Below are 13,438 nucleotides of genomic sequence, written 5' to 3' on the forward strand. Positions count from 1 at the left end.
TTTTCATACAATGAACATTCAAATCATATTCACACCAATAACATACATTTCAAGCATTTAAAAATATAATTCAAGTTACACGAACTTACCTCGATACTTGTTTGTAAACAAAAATCTACTAAGCCTGAATTTTTTTCTTTCCTCGATCTAGCTTCGAATTTGAATCTTCTGGATCTAAATAAATAAATTTAATTATCAATTTAATACATTTCATGTTCATATGCAACATTCTCTATAATTCCACTATTATTTATAGTTCATTCAAAGCTGTCTACTTGAGTCATAGTCACTAAATTATTTTTATCTTGAGTTACAGAACTCCAAATTAGGATCTTCTAATTTTCCTTGAAAATAGACTCACATATCTTCTTACCATAAAATTTTAAGAATTTTTAGTTTAACCAATAAGTACATTTTATTTTTTAAATTCACCCTCATTCTGTTGTCTGACAGTTCTGACCCTTTTTCACTAAAAACTAATTATCTCTTCATATAGTATTCGGATGATATTTCCGTTTGTTTTATTTGAAAATAGACTCATTCAGGATTCTAAAAATATAAATTTAAGCCATTAATTATTTTTATTTAATTTTTTATTATTTTTCAAAGTCAGAACAGGGGAACCCAGATTCATTCTGACCTTATCTCACAAAATTTATTATATCTCATGATTTACAATTCCATTACTTACATCGTTTCTTCTATGAGAAACTAGACTCAATAAGCTTTAATTTCATTTTTTTTCATCTTCTAATTAGATTTATACAATTTATGGTGAGTTTTCAAAGTTAGCCTACTGCTACTGCGCAAAACTGTTGCAAGCTGTTTATTACCATTTTTCCCCTAGGCTTTTAATAAATGATAATTTCGTCCCTACTCAATTAGCCTCTCAATTGAGCTGATTTTTCTCAATTAACACTTTATTCTGACACTTTAAACTACTTTACAACCTTTGGAAATCATAATTTCAGCACTAGACTTTAATTCCAAACATTTTCACAATTAGGTCCTAAAATTCAATTTCTATTGAAATTACCTAATAAAATCATCTCATAAACAAATTAAAGCTTCAATTTCATTCTATTTCATCATAAAATTACAGAATTCAACCATGGTGACTTTAAATTTCATCCATGAAATAAAAAACTAATGAATTTAATAGTATGACCTAGTTGTAAAAGTCTTAGAAACACAAAACTTACAAGAAATAGGTAAGGATTAACTCACTTGGTGCAAAAATTATGAAATACCAGCTTAAAGAACCTCTTCTATGGCGTTTTGGCTGATGAGAATGAAGAAAAATGAAGAGAAATCTATATATTTCCTATTTAGTCCTATCTTTATTTATTTAATTATGCAATATTTCAATTTTGCCCTTAAATCATCAATTTTCCTGCTGATTTCATGCCCTTGCTGTCCAGCCTAAAGAAATTTTGGGTCTAATTGCCTTTTAAATCCTTTCTCATTAGACATTTAAGCTATTTAATCATTTTAGCAACTTTTAAACTTTTCCAATTTAGTCCTTTTTATTTAATTGACTACCCAAACATTAAAATTTTCTAACAAATTTTAATACCACATCACTAACATTTCATAAATATTTATAAAAATATTTTCAACTCGGTTTTATGAGATTGAGATCTCGATACCTTGTTTTTACACAATTTCTTCAATAATTTCTTTTTTTCTAACTAACCACTAAATCGGTAAAATTTTCTATCGATATTTTCATACGATTTTCCTATTATATTAATATTCATGCAATAATTTTTTAAAATAATTTCTCTTTAAATCGGATTTGTGGTTACAAAACCACTATTCTAATAACTTTGAATTTATTACATCTTTAATTTAAGAAATTTATATGTTAAAAGAGGGAATAGCGTAATATATGGAATGCGAGAACAATTGGATAAAATTGCATATGATGTTTATTTTTTTCGTTATTTTTATTAGTTAGGGCTAAGCAAAAAAAACTAATTGAAAACCAACCAAACCCGAACTATTTAGATGATGTTTGGAATGTAAGTTCAAAAATCATGGTTACACGAAACTGAACCAAATTCTATTTTGTATTTAATACTTAATTAATTTGAACTTTTTTATAATATAAAAATAAATATTTTATATTTAAAATAGTGAAAATAATTTAAAAGTTATTTTTTTTAGAATTATTTATGAAAAAGACCAAGTTTTGTCAAGCAATAATCAAATGTAATAAAACAAAGCTCATTAGACTATCAAAATAAGTCTAAAAAAAAATAAAATTAATATGGAAAAACCAAGAACCGAACCGAATTATAATGGACAGTTCAAAAATTCTTAAAATCCCGATCGAACCGATTTCACCCCTACTATTAGTAATCATATTATTAATTACCAATTTTTTTAAACCAAACCGATGGTCGAACTGATCAATCTACTGGTTCAATTAAAAAATTATTAAAAGTTCAAAAAAACTAATATTAAAATAAAACCCGATGCAACCGGTTTTTTAGTCGAATCGACCGGTTTGTATCAGCTTCCGACCTAATCTATTTAAATTCATTCTTCAGACTAGTCCCCCAATCGATTCTCGGACCAACCGGTTCGATTGGCCAATATGGTTCGGTTCAAACAACATTGCCAATTACTTCCTTGGATTAACATATTATATACGATTATTTTATTTTAATTTTTTTCGCTCGTTTAAATTTTTTTATCATAATTGTATTTTTTATGATAAATATTGTTTTAAAAAAATGATGAAATATGTAGTTGTGTAATAATAATTTATACTCCCAAATATAAAATAGAGAATTACAATGTAATTACAGTATGTCAGCCGAATATATTCAGAAAATTATAGTTATTTGTAACTAAAAAAAACACAATTATTATCCATAAAATTACATTTTTATTCAATTATCTTGTATTATTGAATCCTACCTTAATTCAATCGATTCGCTAACAAAAATATTATTGTTACTAAGTTATCATGTATTATGCCAAAAGGTAGCAATGATTTTAATTAAGGGTGAAGTATTAAAATAATATTTATTATTGAATTGGTTTTAAAGGTAGAAAAAAGCTCTTAACAAAAAATGAAAAATAACAATTGAGTCTTTTAAAAATTAGCACTCTATTTAATTTTTAATAATTAAAAAATGTTAATTAGGCTCTTTCATTAACAGAAACTGTTATTTGATCGATTAGATTATTAAAGACATTGACTTGACTAACATAGCCACCAAAAGATAAAACATGGCATGTCACGGATGCTAATTTGAATTTTTTTTAATAAGATTATAAAATAATTAATAAAAATTATATTTAGAATGAACCTGGGCATATGGTTGTCTAGGTATATTTTTTAATTAATTTGGACAATCATATGTCTAGGTTCGTTTTAGATGAATTCAAAACTATAAAAAAATTAGAAATTAGAAATTATTATTAATTATTATTTAAAATTTGAAAAAAAAATAAATTTTTAATATTTATTAATAATTTATATATATACCAAATTTATAAAAAAAAGTTTAAATTGAAAATTTGAATTAATAATTTTTATATTTGAATTTTATATATTAATATATTATTAAAAAGCTATTTCTCCATATCAACTAAAAGGGTTTTTAGACTTTTATTAACGAGTTCTTGAAACTAAAATTATCAATGTTTAAGTTTGACCGTAGAAAACCATCAGGGTTGTTCTGTGAAACGGTCGAAAATTGCATAAATTTGAAAGGGTCTGTTGCTGCTGCTTCTTCATCTACGAGAATGAAAGCGTTTAACGGGAGATTGAGAGGCCAAAACAAGAAGTAGAAGAAGAAACTGAATTGTTGTCATTTAGGTGGAATTGGAAAGGGAAATGTGAAGGTGATGAACGATGAGAAAATAGGCTGCGTGACCAGAAATTGGTAAAAACCCTAGTGTTGCTCAGCCTCGAGGTAATGTTCACGGTGTTTCTCGACGCAGTGATGTTGAGAGGGAACTTCCCGTTACTGCTATCACTGCCTTGGGTTCTCAAAGGGTTACTAATGGTTTGAAACTGAGCTGAACAGACTATGTAAAATAATATTTTATGTTTAACTTTAACTTAGATTATTTTGGAATTGTTTTGGTGTTTTACTTTGAATTTCATCTATAGCTGTTCATGGCTAGGGTCATATCACTCAACCCGAAGTGTCGTCCGAAAAGTAAAAAGATTTAAGTAAAACATAGGCTTGAAAAATGGATTTGAGTAAAAAAATAAAGGGCCTAAAGTAAGATTTTTTTTGCCTGAGCCCGACCCGAATTTGCAAAAAATGTTTGTTGTTTTCTTTTTTTTTTTTACTGTTTTGCTGTTGTTTGCTTGTTTTACCATCATTTCACTATTATGTTACTACTATTTTGTTGTTATTGTTTGGATATTGTATAACTTTTGTTTTATTGTTAATTTTATCTTAATGTTATTTAAGTATACATATTTTTTATTTATTTTCAATTTGTTGGGAGATATTTATTTTAGTGTTTTTAGTATTTTTGATGTATTATATATTTTTTAAATATATATATAAAAAAATTAATACCGGCGAGCCAAGCCTGACCTAGATTTTAGCATTTTTATTCAGGTCGGATCCAAACCTAACAAATGAGCCTAAATTTTTAGTTGGGCCCAACTCAAACCCGACCTAATCCATTAACACCTCTAAATTTCATCCCACCTTTATATAATTTTTATTATATATATTTTTGTTATAAATCTAATCATCAAAGTCTAACTCTTTTTTCTTTTCAGTAGAATAGAGGAGAAGAAAAAAAAAGGAAGGTAATGATGTTGAATTTAGATCAAGGGATGCCTTCTAGGAAAGGATCAATTTTTTCTTTCACATTTTAAATAAATAGTTAAATTTTAGTTTTTATCTTTCGGATATTTTTAAATTTAAAATTTAATCTTTATTTTTTAATTTCTATGTCTTTATATTTTATAATATTATTATTTAATCCAAATAGTTAATATTATTAACTTTTTGATTAAAACATTACATGGTTATATATAATTTGAATACCTTAAAAGTTAATAATTGATTAAAACATTACATTGCTTTTTCTTTTTACATTATAAGATAAAGGCTAAATTTTAATTTTGGCCCCTAGACTATGTTGAAACTTGAGATTTAATCTATATACTTTATATTTGGATATAATTTGATCACTCTACTTTTATAATGTCATTAGTTAGTCTAAGTAGTTAATCTTGTTAACTATTTCAATCAAAATGCTCAAGTCAATTTTTCTTAAGAATACTATTCCAAAAAAAGTTATTTTATCATGATAAGTTTGAACGAGTGTTTTTTTTTAAATCTTAATCAATATTTTTAACATTATTTTTATTATTACATGGCTATGAATATATTTTTTAATTTCAAAATGTCTGACCAAAATCGAGACCGAATCCCAAATATAGAAAATATATATGGACTTAAAGCACATTTTAATTTTCAAATTTTTATTCTAAAATATGTCAAACTAATAATCGAACCCAATCGAAATGTGAACAAAAAACCATAATAGATTTTAAGATTGAAAGGGTTTAGAGATTTAAGAAAGCAAAACTTATGGTCAAACAAGGTTACATATATATCGACATAACTTTAGTTTTTGCATAAATTATATAACATTACCTAATTATGTGATATTCCATAAATTTTGTGGGGTTGTGAATTTAAAATTTATTAGAAGGTTGAACCGAAAAATGTAGTGAGATTAATCTTTTCTTTTTCGTTAGCCATTCAATTGAGAAATTAATAAAATAAATTTGTTAAAGGTTTTAGTCCTCAATTTAATTTTTTGTTTTTATTAACTCTTAAACTTGCATATTTTGTCAAATCAACTAAACTGAATGAAAATGTTAAGTTTTTTTAACTTTTCTGACGTGGTATATATGTAGATTATCACATGGATGACATGTCAACATTTAATTAATTTTTTGAAATTTTAAAAAGTATAAAAATATTTAATACTTAATATTTTTAAATTAAAAAAAATTAATTAAATGTTAACATGTCATTGAAATGTCATTTACATGGCAATTCATGCGCATGTCATGCAATCAACGTTAACAAATGTTAAATTTTTCATCCATTTTGGTGTGTTTTGATAAAAATGTAGGTTCAAGGGCTAAAAGAAGTGAAAAATTAAATAAATGATTAAAATGACTTCTTCTCTTTTTTCTTTTTTTTTTTAAATTAGAAGGTCAAACAAGTCATTATGCCTAAAAAGAATCAATTAAGGCCAACTGTATAAAAAAATATCATTTACTGAATCAAATTTTTTGTTTAGAATTAAATAGAAAAAAATAAAATTTCAAGACATTTTTTTATATAGTAAATGCTAACCTTGTTATATTGGACTTATTTAATTTGTTTATTAATATAAGGAATAAATTGATCCATTTAATAATAAAGTGATTAATTTAATCTAGTCCTTATAATACAAGGACCTCCTAGGTACTTTAACCCTTTATAAATTGGATTTGCCAGCTTCCTTGTATTCATACTTGAATTAAGCATATATTTTCCAAAGCTTTGCAATTTCATGGCAATTTTCGGTTTTGTAGAAGTTTCCTTGGCTCTTATTTTTTTCCTATTTCTATATTGCTTGAGAAATAAGAACTGGTCTTTAATGAGTTTCCCCGTTGTTGGGATGATGCCTCAGGCTCCATGACTGGATTACTGAGCCTCTACAAAGAAGTAGTAATGGCACTATTCTTTTTCGTGGCCCTTAGTTTGGTAAGATGAACATGTTGCTGACCTGCGACCCTGCAAATATTCACTACGTTCTAAGCTCCAACTTTAACAACTTCCCCAAAGGATCTGAATACAAGCAATTTTTTTACATTTTGGGGGACGGGGTTATCAACTCAGACATGGATTTGTGGAAAAGCCAGAGGCGAGTTGCTTAGGGATTCATGAAGCATCAACTTTTTAACCAATATTTGCTAAGGACTACTCAAGATAAGGTTGAAAAAGGTCTTATACCTGTCATTGAACATGTTGCTAAACAAAGCTTGGTGGTAAACTTAGAATATATCTTCCAAAGGTTGACATTTGATTCTACATGTATGGTTTGATTGTTGGTGTACTTTACCCTTAAATTTATTTCTTAACATGTAATTAAAAAACGACATGATTCTTGACAAAGAATTAACATTATTATTTTTAAATGGACAAGTGGCTACATTATAGTGATCCACACTTCCACGTTAGACTTCCTTGAAGGTTTTAGGTGAACTGATTAATGACATTTATTATTTAGTTATCAAAGTGAGATAAAAAAATGTTTAAATATGCCAAAGGTTTTTGTACTCTTTTGAAGTTTGAGATTTAATCCCTATACTTTAATTTTGGGAGATTGAGTCCCTATACTTTTTTTTGTTCAAAAATCTTGATCCTCCATTTAATTTTATTGTTAAAGTTAACATTGTCAAAGGTAAAAAAACATTTTTAGCTCTTAACATTTACAGTGTTTTGTCAACTTGGTCTCTTTACTCTTTAAAAGTACATGAAAAATTTTAAAAAAATTTAAAAATTACTTTTTTTATGTATTTTTAAATTAAAACATAAAAGAATAATATAATTTTTATTCTTTTAAAAATAATGAAAAAATAAAAACTCTTTAAAACTCAAAAAATAAAAATGATATTAAAGATATAAAAATATTCAAAATTCAGTTATATCTAAACCGAACGAGAACAAGAACCAATTGGGGTATTGATCCAGTTAGAGGTAAAAAATCAGTTGACCTACTAATAGGTACAAATTGGTTGAATCGAGCTAAAAATTAGTTGAATCGATTTCGAATTAGTTTGACCAATTGATTCCCAGAACAACTAGTCCAACATGCCCAAAGCAAATAAATTATTAAAAATAAAAATATTAAACATGATAAAAATTAGTTCAACTAGTTCGTATTGATACCCGAGTCAACCAATTTTTTACCTCTCCCCGGATTAATACCCTAGCTTGTTCATCATCCAATTAGTTTTGTCAGGTTTAGATTGTTGCGAAACCAAATGGTGGTTGGCAAGGCCCCCGACCCCCCTTAAAATGGAAATTTTTTCATTTAAACTCTTTTATAATTTATAAAATTTTAAATTAGTAATGATAAAGTTACACTTTGTTCCCCCACAAATAATGAAAATTGGATTTAATCCTTTAAAATTTATAAAAATATAGGCTATTAAAATGGTGACATTGCATTTTTACTATCATAAAAATGTATAATTTAATTCCAGTACCCCAAAAAAATTTCTGATTTTTCCCTTGGGTTTAGATAACATTGAATTTTGGAAGTTTTATATTTTAAAAATATCTTTCAAAAAAATATTTTTTATTTTGAATTTTAAATAGATTTCAATTTTTAAAAAATAGAATTTTTTAAAATTTTGTTTAAAATAAGAAAAAAATGGAATTCTTTTTTTTTATATTACATATTTTAAAGGGTATGGACCAAATTGACAAAAACTGTAAATGTTGAAGGCTAAAAAAATTAAAAATTTTAAAAATCGGTTAACCTGCGAACCAGTATTTGACATTATAAGACAATAGCCAAATTTCAATTTTGTCCCCTAGCCTATGCTAAAACATGAGATTTAATCTATATAATTTAAATTTGGACCTAATTTGATCACTCTACTTTTATCATGTAGTTAGTTAGTCTAAGTAGTTAATCTTGTTAACTATTTCAATTAAAATCCTCATTTCAATTTTTCTTAAGAAAACAGTTCCAACAAAAAAATTATTCTATCATGATGAGTTCGAATGAGTATTTTTTTAAAAAAATCCTAATAAATATTTTAACATTATTTTTATTATTATATGACTATAAAATGAATATTTTTTTTAATTTCAAAACATCAAACTAAAGTAGGTACTGAATTCCAAATCTAGGAAGTGTATATTTTTGGAATATTTTCAATATATATATAATGTTCCAATAGTTGCAAATGAAAACTTATAAGTAACTAAAAGTTATGTCACTTGATGCTTAACAAATAGTCATAATTATTCAAGTAGATATCTATTGAACAACTATGTTTATTGCTAAAGATATGGCTATGCATGTAACCACCCAAACCCAGCCTAGACGTTATGGCCGAATCTGGCGATGCCACATGGAAGGGATTTTGCAAACGTCTAACTTGATAAAAACCTCAAAACTCATAACCCTTTATTACTTTCGTTAAATTCAAATCATGTTTCAATTAGTCCACTTGTCTTAAAACATATCATTTTAGCGGAAGCCTATTTTGAATAAAATCATTCATGTTTAGAAAATAGTTCAATATCTGTAAAACCTTTATTTTTGGTAAAAATTCGAGTTATAACACATTTAGTAATTTTAAAATCATAGAATTTCAGTCTATCCCGAATTAAAACAAACAGTCCATAAAATCTGAATTACATAAAATAAAACCCGGAATAAACCAGAACATAAAAATTAAATCGTAATCATAACCAATTCGAGCATGTGGTCACCAAGAGGCTCCGTTGCACCGATCCGCCTAACTCTGTGGATTACCTGTACAGATTAAACAGAAATGGGTGAGTTTACGTAAACTCAGAGTGTAACCCCACAGAATTAAGCATGCACATAAACAACATCAAAATCAGTCAGATGTAGAATCGGGCCTAAGCCCATCACAGATACAGATGCATACTTGGGCCTAAGCCCATCTCAGATACAGATGCAGATATACAGATCAAAATTAGAAATCAGATATCCTACCCCCATCCTCTACACACCATCTCTGACCATCCCTACACGCCATGTGGGGTTTAAAATACCCATCCAGCCCTACACACCATGTTGTACCGATACGGCACATATCAGATATAGTGCAACCATGCTGCCAGATAATAGGCATCATCTGCCTTTTAGAACACTTCCTCCAAAAACATATATATTAGCTGATGTAAATTGCGATAAGTTTTAAATTCATGATCGATCGTACTTAAAAACTAACTATTATCACGATGAAGGCAAGCCCGCACCTATCGAACAGTAGTATAACTTATAGCAAGATCGAAATGCCGAACCCACAGGAACTAAAAGTACTAGTATTAACTCTCTTTTTATTATCTAGCCTGAAAATAAAGGGGTTTGTTTTATCTAAATTAATTAACTAAACTAAGAATGCATAGGAAGAAACTTGGGGAAATACTTTTGGGAAAAACTAATTGATTTGGACAATACCCCAAAAAAAGCCACCTAGACTTCACTTGTTATTTGACTCTGAATCAGACGATTTATTCACTTGACTTGATCTGTAGAAATCCCTAAGTTATATTATTATCTCTCTCGAAACTAACAATGTCTAACCCTAGGTTGATTAATTGAAATCTCTTTCTAATTAAAACCCCTAGTGTTACATTAACTCGATCTATGGATTCCTTTATTAGGTTTCACCCTAATCCGGCAAAATTATGTCGCCCTATGTCTAGGGGTGCAATCAACTCAACTTAATTATGCTAGATCTACTCTTAGACAGGGACTTTTGCTCCTCTGAATAAGCACATCAATACTTGAATCAATATCATGAAATATTAAAGCAAGAATTAAGAACTCAAAATTAAGAACAAGTCAAATATTTATCATATAATTCAGAAAATAATAACAAGATCTGTCTTAGGTTTCATTCCCCTTAGGTATTTAGGGGATTTAGTTCATAAATGTAAAAGAAAACATCTCAGAAGAATAATGATAACAAAACATAAAGAATCCCAAGAACCCCTGAAGGAAATTGAAGGGAAATCTTCAGTCTTGAAGGAGAATCTGGCTTCTGAGATGGATCAATCGTCTTTCTTCGAGTAATTCCTTGCCTCCTACTCCGTGTGTCCCTTCTAAGTACCTCTTGGGGTGTTTATATAGGCTTTAGAATGCCTAAGAATCCTCTAAAATGCCCTTTTCTGATTAGAACTAGACTTGGGCCTGACAGAGACACGTCCGTGTGCAAATGCTTTAAATCATGTTAGAGTCTGTTGAATAGCCATGGGCATATGGTCTACTCGTGTACGGAAGTCCAGGCCGTGTCGATTTCTCATGTTGGCCCATTTTCTCCTTTTTTGTCCCGATTCTCGTTCTTTTTACTCTCCTATGCTCACCTAAGTATAAAACATGAAATTAAAGGATTAGGAGCATCGTATTCCACAAATCTGATGATAATTCATCCAAAAATATGCTAAGCATGGGATAAAAATATGTATAAATTACGACTTATCATATATCATCCCACCTAAATAACAGTAACAGATCATACATATAGAATTAATAGATAACCATACTTAACATGCTTTTATTAAAAGATATCAGACAATCGTACGGATCAGTAATCAGACATACATAATGTTAACATGCTCAGTATAGAACATCAATCAACCAGATCATATAGTTTAGGGTTTATTTAGCCCATATCGACCCTATAGTAGGACCATAGTCGTTTGGGACGACTCGTGCAACCATAAGGAAAAATTTAGATAAATGGGCCCACATGCTCGTGTGGCTCACACGCCCAGATTGGCCTTGCCCGTATGGCCCACACGACCTGGCCCAATAATCGAAACGCTCGTGTGTCATGCCCGTGTGGGGCCACACGGCCTAACTTGGCCTAGCCCGTGTGGCCCACACGACCACACTTCAGCCACCACACAATTGTGTGCTGTGCACAGCCATGTCTTTATCGACCACACGTCCGTATTGTCGCATATGGCCTACCACACGAGCGACCACACGTCGGTGTGGCGTCGACAGTGGGGTTTTTTAGCTTTCGCCAAATCCCATTTTTTTGCGTTTCGGGTACACACCTGGTATCGATTGGATACAAAAACCACTCCTGAGCCTCCAGAAACATAAAAACAGGTTACCCCACAATGATTTAACGAACTGATTAACGAATTCGATAACAAGAAGTCGACAAAAAATTACACTCACCGCCAACGAAAACCATCGTTATCTCGCTCTAAACTGTTTGAGTACTAACGAAAGATTCCTCTTCAATTCCTGCGCAAGACGTTCTAACGAATTACTATACTGCCGAAATCCCCCATTAACAAGAACCCTACCATCAGAAAAGAAAACTTTAAACAATTAACAAAACCAAGACATCACTTACCAAAACCGAGCAAAAAGCCTTAGAACACCAAAGAAACGTAATCGTGAAACTAAGAGTGACAAGCGGTATTGAAAATAAAAGAAGAAGAAGACAAGATTTTGCCAAAAAGGGAAAAGAATGTCAAAAGAAAACTAAAGAAAAGGTTTTTAGGTGATAAAAACAAAAATAAAATAGGTATGATAGCACATCCCTAACTTTCCTCCCACTAACACATATCTTCCTCATATTTCCAGCTTAATCGAGACTCTCCTAAACAACCAAGCAAAAAAAATTAAGTACCCATACTCGCGCAGGTATTCGAACACAAGACCTCCAACACACCAATACCCTTACCACTCGAACTAGCAGGCTCATTCTGATATGGTACTACAGTCAATTTAATATAAGCCCATTGAACAGAGGTAGGGTTTAATTCCAAAAATAACAAAATTTGCCCAAGCTAAGGCTTAAACTTGGGACCTCTCACACATACCCAGTACACTTAACCATTAAAGCAAATACACAGTTGTGTTACATTTTCATAAAAGCAGAAATAAGAATTTTGGGGCGTTACAAATCTACCCCCTAAAAGAAATTTTGACCTCGAAATTTACCTGATCAGAACAGACAAGAATACTACTGACGCATCGAGTCCTTAAGTTCCCACATGGCCTCCTTAGTGTTATGATTCCACCACAGTACCTTCACTAACAAGATATATTTCCTCCTCAAAAACTTAACATCTCAATTTAGGATCTAAACCGACTCCTCCTCAAAAGTCAAGTCCAGCCTAACCTCGACCTCCTCAACCGAAACTACATGGGATGGATCAAAACAGTACCGCTTCAACATCAAAACGTAAAACATGTCATGAATACGACCCAGCTCAAGGGGTAGCTTCAACTGATAAGAAACTGTTCCCATACGCTTTAGAATCCAGTACGGTCCAATAAACCTAGGGCTTAACTTGCCCTTCTGACCGAACCTTAAAACTTTCTTCCACGGGCAGACCTTAAGAAACACAAAGTCCCCCACAGAATACTCAATCTCACGTCTTTTCAGATTTACATAAGACTTCTATCTGTCAGAGGCTGCTTTTCAGAGGATCCTGAATTAGTTTAACCTTTTTCTCAGTCTAAGAAACTAACTTAGGACCCAAAACTCAATGTTCACCCAACTCAGTCCAACATAGTGGAGTGCGACACTTATGACCATACAAAGCGTCATAAGGTGCCATATGAATACTCGCTTGGAAACTATTATTGTAGGTGAACTCAGCTAGCGACAGATAATCCTTCGAACTGCCTCATGTAATTTCTTCCA

Source organism: Gossypium hirsutum, chromosome A09 (genome assembly GCF_007990345.1).
Source record: "Gossypium hirsutum isolate 1008001.06 chromosome A09, Gossypium_hirsutum_v2.1, whole genome shotgun sequence".
Taxonomy (NCBI): domain Eukaryota; kingdom Viridiplantae; phylum Streptophyta; class Magnoliopsida; order Malvales; family Malvaceae; genus Gossypium; species Gossypium hirsutum.